Source organism: Triturus cristatus, chromosome 1_1 (assembly GCF_964204655.1).
Source record: "Triturus cristatus chromosome 1_1, aTriCri1.1, whole genome shotgun sequence".
NCBI lineage: Eukaryota > Metazoa > Chordata > Amphibia > Caudata > Salamandridae > Triturus > Triturus cristatus.
The window spans coordinates 67,236,354-67,249,701 of NC_140579.1; the positions used below are offsets into that span (position 1 = coordinate 67,236,354).

The following is a 13,348-nucleotide window of genomic DNA, read 5'->3' on the forward strand; positions in this document are numbered from 1 at the left end:
GTATGTATCAAAATAATTTTGCTTGGCTGTACATAGTTTATTGCTTGTTGTCTTTTTGTTCCTTCTTTTTGAAAACCACTAATAAAAATTATTTTAAATCGAAAAGACATCTTTGTGACATGAGAGTAGAGAGTAAGGATTGATACAGATATGATAGTAGTAAAGGTGTGGAGTGAAATGTGGGGAAGGTGAGAGAGAGTGAGTGAGTTGAAAAGGATTCATAGGTTGTTTCAACTATCAGGAATGCAAGTAAGAATTGGCTAAAATTGTTTGGGGTCTAATTCAACATTTCTGTTTTATTTCAGCAACCATTCCTGTAGAACTAGGTAAGGTCATTAATAATTATATATGGTTTTATTAACTATTTTCCATTGTTTTATTTGATTTCACAAACTAAGTTTTCTCTTTTTACTTTCAGAGTGGAGATACATAAAAAGCTATGCAAGTGAGTAAACCTAATTCAGATTAATAGTACCAATAAATGTGGGTCATACTGAGACGCTTGCGGGATTACGCTCACCGGGGTCATGCTGACTCACAGGACTGGCTGTGATACCATCGGGTCAAACTGAAACACAGGCTGAAGCTCGGACACCCTGGGGTCCTGCTGAACAGGCAGAGTCTACAGAGACTATGACTATAATAATATAGGCATTACAAAACACTGGGGTAACCCACAAAAAATCAGAAGGACCTGGGTAAAGTGCGATAGAAAAAACAATGGTCCAAACGCACAGCAATGATGGATCAAATCAGGTGAACTATCCTGAATCCAAATTCAATGAAAGCAAAATCACAGGGAGAGAACCTATGAGTATGAAAACCTCATCACACAAGACGCGGTATTATTTAAAAACAGGAAGTACAATTTCTATGGATGCAAAGCATCCCCTACTTACATACAATGGTCACTCCAGGAACCATAGCAAAGTGCTCAAGAGAAAGTGCTCCTGCATAAAAAGTAGAAAAGGAAGGGAAAGAACTATAACATTTACAAACTTCTTTCAACTGCGCCTGTTTGTAAATCATTTCATACATTCAAAACCCCAAACTTTCACTTTAGGGTTTCTAGTTCTGTTAGCCAAGGCTAATGACCTTATCTGAAAACTTGATTATTGACCTCCATCCTGTCCCCCTGTGACACCTCAGGGATGGGACCATCTGTCCAGTGTTCCTTCTCTTGCATGCATGGCCCCACTCTGTTCTAGTGCATTACTTTCACTGAATTCATCTGCATATAATTCCTGATTCTGAACTTCATCGGCAGTCTTACTCTTGAAGTCCTACATCAGGTTTCCTTTTAGTATTGACAAGTATATCTGCATATTTCCCACTTGGATCTCTTGGCTGGCTTTGTAAAGCATATTTAATCTCAACCCCTGGAGGTTTTCATATTTTAGGAGGTATTCATGCTCCACGGACTGAATCTTGATGTTCATATATTTTGTAATGTGGCCTCTTCTAACTGTCCTGAAGGCTTCCCAAACTGCAGTGAGTGATGCAGGTCTCTGTTGTAGATTTAATCCCAACAAAGTACATATTGCTATTTAGGACATAATTAAACATCAGCTTTTTTGCACAGATTGTTGCCATTTTTCCCACAGACAATAGAAATGAGTCGCTGATCGTGGCCTACTACTGTGTGAGTTTGTGGCTGTGAGTTACAAATGGAAGGTGTGGTGATGTTCTCTATTGTGTATGGGTGGTTTGAACAGTTCATATACATGTACAGTTCAAAGTGTTCAAGCACCCCATACTCTTCACACTTGGGTACCCCAAAATGTGGGTGACTGTGTGTCTGCTTTAATATCCTACTCCATCAATTTGTTATGAGTGTCAACCAGTGTAGGGTTCATTATGTGGATACAATCAAGAGCAGAGTTTAAAGACCGAAGCTGTGGCATCAGGTGTTGAAATGTTGCTGATATTGAAAGACCAAGTAAAGAAGACAGAAACTGTAGTGGTTCCTCTTTCTGCTTAACTTTAAATTATCATCAGGTTTGAGACTACATGGGAGGCCGCTTTAGGAAAGGGCCGCACACTAGTAACTTTTTCAGTGCTTCTACATGAATTAAGGTGGTGGAATGCCTTCCTCCCTAGCTTAAGACACATTTTAGAGCAGTGTAGGTGGTAAAGTACATCACTTGGAGTATATTGATACAGTCCCCTATGGTAAAACGCAAGATCAATAATCACAATGTGAAGGTTTTTTTTTTATTGTAGCATGAGTTTTAATTCAAGATCCAACATTAATTTCATGACTGAGCAATTTTTAGAAGTTGAAGAAAATTGCTGACATAGGTTAGACCCAGCACACAATGTAGCCAGAGTTTTTTCAAGGTTACAAGCAAAAAAGATACGTTTATGTATGGCTGATATAATGCAAAACATACATAATGATTAGTTTACCTCCAAAACAGAACACTCTGTATTAAAAGCTATGCAAATCATCTCAAACCTATGGACAAGTGAAAGATGTGCCTTCAGATTCTTCTGGCAATACTGCACGTTGAGGCATGACCGCGACCAGAAATGCCAGAATACACAAATCAGCACTAACGACTAACCGGTTTATTGAACTCAAAGCACTTTTTCACAGTAAACGGCAATCTACCTCAGTTTGCGTTTATGATTAGAATAAATATATGTCAGTCTTGCATGAAGTGGAGCTCAGGATGAGTTGTAGTAGTTTAACTAACAGTCAAGGTAGCAGGCAGGGAGTGGGAGGTGAAAAGCCCCTGGCAGTCCGCTGTGTGATGGATGCATTGTACAGAGTAATCAGTTTCCTGTGGTCTGGAAGAAACCTGATGCAGTCTGCTCGGCATCCTGTTGGTGTCCAGGATGTTTCCATGTGTCTCCGATAGTAGTGCTTTGTAAACAATAAAAAGTGACTAAGGTTAAACAACACCAAGCACACAACAAATGTACATCAAAATATCCATTGACAACCAGGCAGTACAATAGCTACAGTCAAAATGGTCCATCTTTACATCTATCAGGAACCATGATAGACTATCGGCTATAGAATACAAGGCACTGTGATGAGGACCACGTATGCACCCACAAACGCTAATCTTTTCATGGGCAAAGTGGAGCGGAGCTGGCACTGGGATGAAGAACATGCCACCTATGCCCCTAATGTCATACACTAAGATTGCTGGGGTCGATATATCAAAGATATTCTTCTAATCTGGCAGCAGCCTGCAGATGGTAGAGAGCCCCTGTGGCACTGGGACATATGTCTGGCTGTACATTGTTCTCTGAGGCAGGAACCTTTACAGTATGTGGTCCCGCTCTAGTGTGATGCTGACACTAGGTTTCCTTTCCAAGAGGCACCTTCCAATGATGGATTGCCTCTTCCTTTGGGTTTACCACCACAGTAGGTGGACTGATGTCCGCATTCCCCCCCAAGAGGTGGGAAACCGCATGATACCTGTTGACTTCCATGGTGGTAGGGCAGAAGTATGATTGTCGTTGTTGGGTTATTTTGCCAACACATCTCCATTGCAGTTTAGACCAACACAACAGAGACCACTCCATACATCCTTCCCATGATCCCAGGAAAGGTACCAGGAAATTTCCTTTCCAACACTGACATGAATATAGACACTACACAGACCAGAAAGAAGGTTCTTAATGAAAGATTGTGAGTCATTGGAGGGACCACACCATAAGCCTTTCACACAAGCAAGACGTAGGGCCAATCCGAGGGCAGAGTATGCCCACAGTTTCATCCCAAGAGCAGGGCAGAGAAAGGCACAGCTTTTCCTATGTAAAGAGGACAATGGAAGAAAGCCTGGGGAGTTCCTCTGGTCCAAGGAAGATCCTAACATCTGCCTTCTGTTTTCACTAGAGAAGTGGTGGCAGCATTGGTAGGAAAGGGAATCTATGCGGTAGGAAAAAAAATTCCAGCAGCCCATGTAAGATTCTGACATCTTGCTTCTCTGTGGGCTTTTTGTATGAGGTGATGTGAAGGACTCCAGGGATTGTGAGCAATAGCATTGGACATGTAGATGTGAATATAAAATATGAATAAAACAAGCTATTGCATTACACCCATGCAAGTGCCCTGAGAAGAGAATCATGGAAAACCCTTGACATGGACAACGCACACTTTGTTTTGTCACAAACTCTCGTGTGTAAATAAATGTTTTTGGGGTAACCGGTAGAGAACTACAGAGCACTTCAGATAGTGATCGAGACAACAGGACCTATTGGAGGAATTTCCAAGTTTCTGAGCCATCTGAATGTCTTGAGAGTAATTATAGGGAAGGAAAATAAACATTCCCCTGACCAGCGGATCAGTTGGAGAATTTTCCATCACTCTCAGTCTGGAGACCAACTCAGATGATGAGAGTTGCTGTGGGTGACAAGGGGGTCTTTGGTAGGGAAGGCTGGATCCTATTTTCATGACCTTGAGGTTGAAATCCCATTCACGTAGTGCATAATGATGCCTTCTTAGAGTACCTTCTTCCACATGCCTTATCTGCTCTAAGTCCAAGGCAACTGGAAGCATGTCGGAATGAAGGGACAGTCCAAAAGGTGAGTTATAAGCTTACAAAAATTATAAAGATGAACAGAACAATTTGTAATCTCCCCACATTACATTGTCTCCACACCTTGTGGAAGCTTCTGTTTGACCTGTCCGCTTTAGGGTGGTCATCCCCAAAACATTTTGCCTACTTACCTCCATTTCGTGCTGCGATTTGTTTTTGTTGGCCTTAGGACTCTGTGCCCTTTACCACTGTTAGCTGGTGCCAAAGTGCTTGTGCTCACTCCCTTGAACTTGGCTTGATTGGCATATTTAATGTACTTATAGGTCCCTTGTAGAGTGTTCTACTATACACCCAGGGCATGTAAATTAAATGCTACTAGTGGGCCTGAAACAAAGAAAACAAATGATGGACGGAAGTCTTGACCCTGTGCCTCATGGGAACAGTCCAGCCCGAACTGCCAAGCCATGTCTTCCCTGGACCGGAATCAAGCATCCTAGGACCGGTTTCTGGCTATCAGCCGTCATCAGCCAGGATAGCTTGACTCCAGTGGCGTAGTGAGCACGGGACCCACGTCTGGGCATACCCATCCCACTTAGGGCGAAAAGCGTTACAACAAACAAATGATGGACGGAATGCTGACAATGCAGACATTCTCCCCCAGTCAAGAGATCTGGGTTAAATCCATCGTTCTTTTGCCCACTACACCACCCCAGTTTAGACATGGCCATATGCAAATCAGTCTTGACCCTGTGCCTCATGGGAACAGTCCAGCCCGAACTGCCAAGCCAGGTCGTCCCTGGACCGGAAACAAGCTTCCTGGGACAGCTTTCAGGGTATCACCCCTCATTAGCCAGGCTAGCTTGAATTCAGTGGCACAGTAAGCACGGAACACACGTTTGGTTATACCCTTCCCATTTAGGGTGACAAAAAGAACAAATGATGGACGGAATGTGGAGGACGTGGTTGTTGTTGCCGTAGAGATAGGTTTTGCTTAGCAGATGTCAGTTGTGGGTTTTTTGGGCTGTAATTTTTCAATTGGAAATTGAGTTTTCCAGTTAATTCCAGTGACATTTATTCAAAGTAATGCTGTATTAAAGTCAGTGGGGAGGTGAAACTTTCTGGAGAACAATAACAAAACAAAAAAATAAAATTGTTATTGAACTCGTAGAGGGGAGCGGAGGAGGTCTGCACAGCCACCATTGGACACATTTCTTGTCCGGTCTCACTGGGGAGTAGGGACTGTGTACAACCACTATAGGAAACATTGCATGGACACTTTCACTGGGGAGAAGAGGGTGTGTGCACAGCCACCATCAGACACATTACTTGTCCAGTGTCACTGCTCCCCCTCGGGACATTTGGATCCCATTCTGATCCTACCTCCTGCACACCGCAGAGACTCCCTCACCCCCTCTCTACCTAGATTCAATTGTACCAACCCCCTGAGGTGTTCCGCTCTCAAGGTTAATATGGGTCTTAAAGCATTGTAGGTGCCTGTTGTATCCCTCTTATGTCCCCAGTGTTCTGTAGCTCAAATGCACTGCTCCTGATGTAATGCAATGCTGTGGCATCTGCTGTTTTGTTTTTGTTTGATTTGTTGTTTGTGGTACAGCTAGTCAAGGAATGTGGTCTGTGGCAATCGATGATCAAACCTCATGGTGCTGCTGTGGTCTTTCCAGTACGTGGCCGCTGTAGTCAAACCTTCATGCTTTCAGAAAGGGTGTGAAAACTTGGCTTTTTAATCAATGACCTCTTCATGACTGGACCTCTGCTTGGCACTGTTGGCTCCTTACTTTTCCTCTACAGCAAGCGGTGCCTACATGCCCTCGGGCAGTAGTTGTGCTATATAAATAATAAATTAATTTCATTCAAAACATAAAGCAAAATGTAGGGGACGTCCCCAAGAAAACTGATCAAAGTAATGAAGGTTTGATCGGGGAACAAGATTTGTCGAGGGCACTGGGTGGGTCCTTCACATCATGTCACTCTCGTACAGGGTGCCTTAAAGAAAGGGAGGTAGGTTAGTGCAAGAATCCAAAGAACGAAAATGGGTGCTGGCAGGGTCCCCACGTGTCATTGAGGACTCCCGGGTTCATGTCCATGTGTTTATCACCCATATCCCAAAAAAGTAGGTCAAGTTTTCCGTGCTCAGTGAATGCACGGGTCACCCCATCCATCGTGATGATCATAACAGTGGGTTCTAGGAGGCTGTATCAAATATTCAGCTTTCATAGTTGAGGCCAAATGGGCCTAGACTTTTTTTCCTGAGAATATTAGTATCATATGAGTAATCCGCAGCCAGGGAGAGAATGCTACCCTTGTACTGAAGCGGGCCAGAGCGCTTCGAGCCGGCAATAACTCCCTTATGCATTGGTAACGTAACAGACAGGCTATGACAGGCACGGTGTGAGCCCGGGGGCTGGGATTTAGAACACAGTCCATATACCAAAAGATAAAATTTCAGGCCCATTAATGTAGGCAAAAACCAAAGGAAATGATGGACGGAGTGTTGAACATTGCAAGCACTCGCCCCCAGTCAACTGATCTGGGTTTAAACTGCTCCAATATCATCAGGAATAGGAATCCCACAGAGCTCTCAGAGGGGCGGAAAAAACGGCCAGTGGCAGTAGTTAAAGAGAGAGATAGCAGGGGAAGATGGCCTGGCACAATCCAAGATGGCGCTCATTTGGGCTAAGCAGCTGCTCCCATTAGATGGGTGTGAAGGATCCAGAGCCCAGTGTCCGACAACATGCAAGGTGACGGCTCACCCACTCCTGACTTATTTCTAGCTCCAGGCCCAATGCCTTTCGTGGCAATCGGTGAGTGTGGGTTGCGGGTACCGGAGGTGGCTTACTGTGTCGGAGGAGAAGCAGGACACCGCAGTACCAGCACCTCTGGGCAAGTCAGCTTCTTGATCTTTCTAAGGACAGTACAGCGGGGAAATAAGTTAGGAGACAAGTCCAACCATTAGTTTCTCTGTCCAGGTACTAAGCCACACTTTGTGCAGGAGAGACGGGGGTCAAAACGGTCGGCAGATGAGCAAGCCCACTCCAACTCTGGAACTCTGTGATGTCCCCTGGATGGCAATATTCACTTGATACCCTGAACATTATGGCAAAATAGGCAGCAAAACATAGGAGCCATTTATGAGTCGGCCAACTCACTTGTGGTCAAGCTGGGCCTTCTGGTATTCTTTAGTAAATCAATATTGGGAATAGCTAGTTTGGAGAAGGGACTCGTTTTTATAGGAGGCAGATCCTGAAACCAAGTTTTCTGCAATGGAATTTTTGACTTCTGATAGTAGTTTGCTCGCCCAATATCCTTGACTGAGGCCGGTACCAGCCAATCCCAAATCGCCTGAACTTTGTAATGACATGCTCTAAATACTTGACTGACGACTGATGAAAAAGACTTTTCAGGTTTACCCAGAAGTTTTTGTTGACATAGTCCAGAGAGAACCTTCTTCACATCTCTCTCACGTTGGTGATGGTCGTTTGAGAAAATAAATACAATTATTCATATAGAAGAACATTGAGTGTAAGTGAAGGTCAGAAAATATAGCGTTCATGAACCTTTGAACAATAGATGGAGCATTGCTCAGGCCGAAAGGCATAACTGTATTCAAAGAGGCCAAGGGGACTTTGGAACTTGGTGTTTCACTCATCGCCTGGCTTGATGGGCATTAAGCGATAAACTTCCCTTATATCCAGCTTGGAAAATACTTTTGCAAGGATATCAGAGATCAAGGGCACTGGTTACTGATCTTTAATTGTTATTTTATTTAGCTCCTGTAACACATGCATAGGCATAGTTGAGTTGAATCTCTCTTTGGAACCAAAAAATGATGATGCTCCAGCAGGACTGTCCATCCATTCTTTGTGTTTGTGTCAAGTTACTCCTTTTCTAGAGGAGACAAAGAAAAAAAGATTAGAGCAAAGGGCACAACAGCATCTGGAATAAGGTCTATTGTGCAACCGAAAGGACAATGCTGAGGAAGCTTTTCTTTTGAGGTTCATAGAAAACATCTAAAAAAAATTGGAAGGGCTACTACTAAAATTTCGCAACAGAAGCTTTCGGATCTAAAGTTCCCTGGTGTATTTCTAAAATCTCTGCTTGAGCAGAGTAGTTTTGAAGTTGACGATCTAACATCTTTTTGAACTCCACCAAATGACCCAGAAAGTTATCCAGGAGAGGAGTAGCTCGAGAGACAAGAGAACTGGCACAAGCGAGGGCATTCCAATGGTGTCAACAATTATAAAACCTACCATGACGTTATCTGAGGTATGGATATGGGGTTGAAAATTTAGTGAATCCGGCAAATATCCAAAAACTCTTAATTTGTGATAATTCCTACTGAATTTTTGTTTCGCTTATCTAACTAACGGAGGGGCCAAAAATCTTTTTTAGAGTACTTCCAAGGACTGCCCAAAGGCAGTATTTTCATTAGTTAACGTTTGTACTTCAAGAGTCCATGTCAATAATGAAAGGCTATAAAAGTTAATGCCAAAATATGCAATCAGTAAACCCTCATATATTGATATGAGTTTTTAAACCTAAAATACCAATACATTATAGCTTAATGCATAGAACTTTAAAAACCAACCTCAAAAACAGATTGTTATATTAAAAATATAACATAAATACAATAGTTGCTCATATATTTACATCCAATCGTAAAACATCTAACACCTCATACTGTTTCATAATCATGAAAGTACTTCTAAAATATCCACCCAGCCTTCAACGTCGAATATTGGCTTGATGTAAAATCAGAGACAGAAAGGAGATCCGTGGGGCAGAGTAATAAGTGCAAATTAGCATAAAGTACCTTGAATAGGGCCACTATCGCAAGGACAAGGAGGCAGATCCCCAAGCCAAGTTTTCTGCAGTAGAAAAAGGAACCTAACACTTGCCTCGGCTCTGCTGAATTGTTGTAATCTCAGTTAAGAGGGACAAGCTTAAGGAAGAATTAAGTGGATTTCCCCGGTAATTGAAGGACTTCGACTTTTCCAGGTGGACACCCCTCATTTGATATAACTGGGTCTTAGTATTGGAGGGCCCACAAGTGATAACAAATGGTTTAGAGTAATTTACCTTTAAATCCAAGTCCTCCATAAATGAGTCGAGCATGGGTTGGAGGCCATTGGCTGTTCTGGCAAAAAGGACTGCATCATCCGCATATAGTAAAATAGGGATGGGATGGTTTCCCGTCTGGGGTGTGTCTTTTCACTCCCGTGGTAAATAAAGACTAACCCTGTTTATATAAAGTAGAAAAAGAAATGGAGCGAGGATACAAGGTTTAATCTCATTAGGAGGGTGCATTCTTCTAACGGGCCACAGTGAACCTTAACAGATGTTCCCCAATGTAGACGTCTTATCAGGGTGAACAATTCTTTTCCCACCCTCATCTGCTCCATTAAGGCCCAAAGTTTGGAGCCATGTACCAAATTGGAGGAGCTGGAGAGGCCCATAAGTGCTAAGTTGGTAATACCCTCCTCCCTGTGCCAAAAAATAATTTCCTGCTAAAAGATACAGATTAAAACATTGATCCACAGTGCCAGTTCTAGGTCGAAAACCCAAACTGCATTTCTGATAAAATATTTTCTTCAGCCTAAGTCTCCAAAGGTGACAGAAGCACTTGTCTCAAAACCTTAGCACTATAATCAATAAATAAAAATGGTACAACTAGGTGAATTACCTGAAGAGCCAAATTTGTACAGCTGTCAACAAATCCAGTACTTGCTCCATGGTTTTAGTCTTTAAGCATCACAATCTGTCAAGAGCTGCATTATAGGCTATTGAATCAAACACGTGAGAGGTTTTTGCACAGCGCACATTCTGAGCACACGTGTTTAAAGGTGCTCTTGAGTGTGATCATGAGCAAAATTTTGGTTCGAGAAATATATTTGCCTAGGATCACACTGTTTGGTCAAGCAGGGAAGCCAGGATAAATCCCAGATTTCAGCCACTAGATTGCTATTTCTTTCTGATATTATAGGTTAATAATTTAATTCTTGAAAGATCAGATTAAAGGGGTTGGTGACAGACAGATTCCACATTTTACTTTTGGTAGTTATAAATACTGCGAACCTTGCCCAACAGTATAAGAGCGCTGCTGGATTCGCATGATGCTGAGCAGCAGCCAGGTTTCAAACCTGGTTCCTCATGTTACACAGTCAGCAGCGGTAGCCACGAGGCCTGATCGCCTCCCGTAAGAGCTCAGCTCGTTGTGGCTTCGGGTTCCAATGGGACCTCAAGCTGAGCCCGAGCCAGGCCTCTGACTCGACCCGGGCTCTCAGTGGCTCGCCCACCTGCAGAAAGCTCATGCCTGCTATGTGCTTTGTGGCTTCTTTACAACACAGCTCTAGATGCCATTAATTTGCACTCCATAAAATGTTGGCCCTGAGTTGTGTCTATTTGATTGTATAAATGTTTACTCTATATTTACAATTTGTTTTGTAAACAGTTACACATGGTGACCTATCGGAGGTTTTCTGAGCTCAATCTTTGATTGCACATCATCTGCATTTGTGTATAATATGCATAATTGAGATGCAAGCATTTGTGAATTTCGGATGAGATGTGTGCTTGTATAAGAGCAGCCTGAGCTGTGTGATCACAAGCAGAGTGATGTACTCTAGGGAATGCATAATGAAGGGGGTGTCTCTGTGATTGCACTGTGGGCTGTGTGCCCCTGAGTGTAGGGTGAGCAGCGTTCTGTCTGAATGCAGGTTGAGGGGTGGCCTTAGTGAGTGCAGGGTGATTTGTGTGCCTGTGCATACAAGGTGAGCAGTGTTCTTCTGTGAATGCAGGTTGAGGGGCGGCCTTTCTGAGGGTAAGGTGATCTTTGTGCCCGTGAGTGCAAGGTGAGCTGCGTTCCTGTGTGCATGCAGCATAGCTTAATTTAAAAGAGCAGGTCAGTTCTCGCTTACTTTTCTTTTTTTACGGATGTGGCTGCTACCTTCCCCATTGATGCTAATCTGAACTTGCTCAACTGGTAACTACTAGGGGTGTTTTCTTAGCGGCTCTGTACATTCAGCACCCTAGCCATAACTTCCCTAATCACCAGTAAATACCAGTCTATACCCACCCTTGACAAGTGGACCCCATCGCCTCTAAAAACAAATTCCACCGTGTCAAACTTAATCTCCCTATGCGCAATCCTGTAGAAACCCAAATCCCTACAATAACGCACCATTTCTCAGTTCATCTTTCCCCAAGCCCTGTCCACCGCCCTAGGATTAATAACCCCTCTCCACACCCTACGCGGTGCAACTCCGTCAAATGACAGAGCACCCGGACCACTGGCGCTTTAACAGGGCCAGGTCCCTCCTCCTGCTTCTCATAAGGACCAAACCCTTCTCCAATCAATCAATCAATCAAGACATTTATAGAGCGCACTACCTACCCGTAGGGTCTCAAGGCTCAAGGTCTCCCTTACCATGTAATTTTCCCCCAGGTGAATCAACAAAATTCGGGGCATCTACCAGCCACCAACATACCATTCAATAAACGCATAAGTTCCTTCCACAGCATGCCTCCCCGCCCTTTCCACAAAACCTTGAAGAAATCTTTATTAAAACCCAGATGTTCTCCAAAATAGCTGGACCGCGTCCGGACCTGGGCCCACTTCATGAATTAATGCCCCACTATCTATATGGTCACTTCCTTAGCGAGGGGGCCCGCGACCGAACCTGAAATAAAAAACTGCGTGAACATACGAAAAACACATAACCGCGCTATATACCTCCTGCGGCGCCGCTAGCATAACTCTTGTCACAGTCTGGATACCATCCTTATTGCCCCTCGTGAACGTTACTCTCTTGTATCCCCATTTGTGCCCCCCCCCAACTGACAGTCACCTGGTGATGCAGAGGTCTCGTCCCGTCATCGCCCCCCTCCCCATCGTCTACCCAAGTCCTCCCTATCCTTCCCATTTTGCACTCCCAGCGAGGTGTCCCCACAACACCGGCCTTTCATGAATTGTGCCTCTTCTCTCTAGCCATCATTGCCTCCTGCAGCCCCGCCTCTGCTGCTTTTTATCCATCAGCAAACGAGCCTCCCACAAGCGGGATTCCAACTCAATGCCCCAAAATCAAGAGCCGTACTGGGCCCCATTGGTTGGTCCATGCTAAAGGCACTCCAATTTCCCTCATGATCTCTTTGAACGGTCGAGTGCTGCCTGGCATTCCGTGGAGTCTAAGGTGCCATCACAGAGGAAGTCATCCAGTTAGTGCATTTCCACTGGTGACCCGTGTGCCTGGAAAACCATCACTGGAGGAATGTACTGAAAAAATTCAAGGGATGAGCCAGACATAAAGCCGCCCATCGGTAATGCTTTGCCCACGTACCATTCACCTTTGAAATGGATGCCCAAGAGGTCCCCATCCTCCGGGTGGACTGAAAGCAATCTGAAAGCTGACTATGTCGCATGCTGCCCTGTCCGCTGTTGCGCCCGTGGTCACTTACCAGTGACATGGCCACGTCAACCGGCTAATCAAACACCATGTCCTCAGTGCCATCGCTACATTCATGCACCTCATTGCCTTCCGGCCATAACAAATGCTGGCATAACCGGAATTGCCCTTGCCTTCCTGGGCACCACCACCAAACTGTAAAGCCAAACTGTCTCTCTGCAACGGGGCCCGCCATGCAAGCCTCGCGCTCTTCTTGGTCCCCTGCTGGCTGAAATTGTCCATTTGTCGCCTCCCACCCTGGGGCCTCTAAGACCCAAAGAAAACCGTCTGTAAACCCGTCCCATGGCGCCTTCGCTGTCTCCTGGTTGTTCTAACCGCGTACTACTGCCCTGGATTTGACCACCCTAATTGGTGTACAAGCCTTTTGGCCCGCCC

The 13,348-nt window shown here is 44.3% G+C and overlaps 1 pseudogene across 1 annotated transcript in view; it reads left to right on the forward strand.

Annotated features, from left to right (window-relative positions):
* LOC146869429 (E3 ubiquitin-protein ligase TRIM39-like) overlaps positions 1–13,348 on the forward strand; it is a 175,209-nt pseudogene that overhangs the window by 149,498 nt on the left and 12,363 nt on the right. The window contains exons 6-7 of the transcript XR_014959685.1: positions 306–326; positions 419–445. The product of XR_014959685.1 is annotated as an E3 ubiquitin-protein ligase TRIM39-like (transcript). The remainder of the gene's footprint in view (positions 1–305; positions 327–418; positions 446–13,348) is intronic.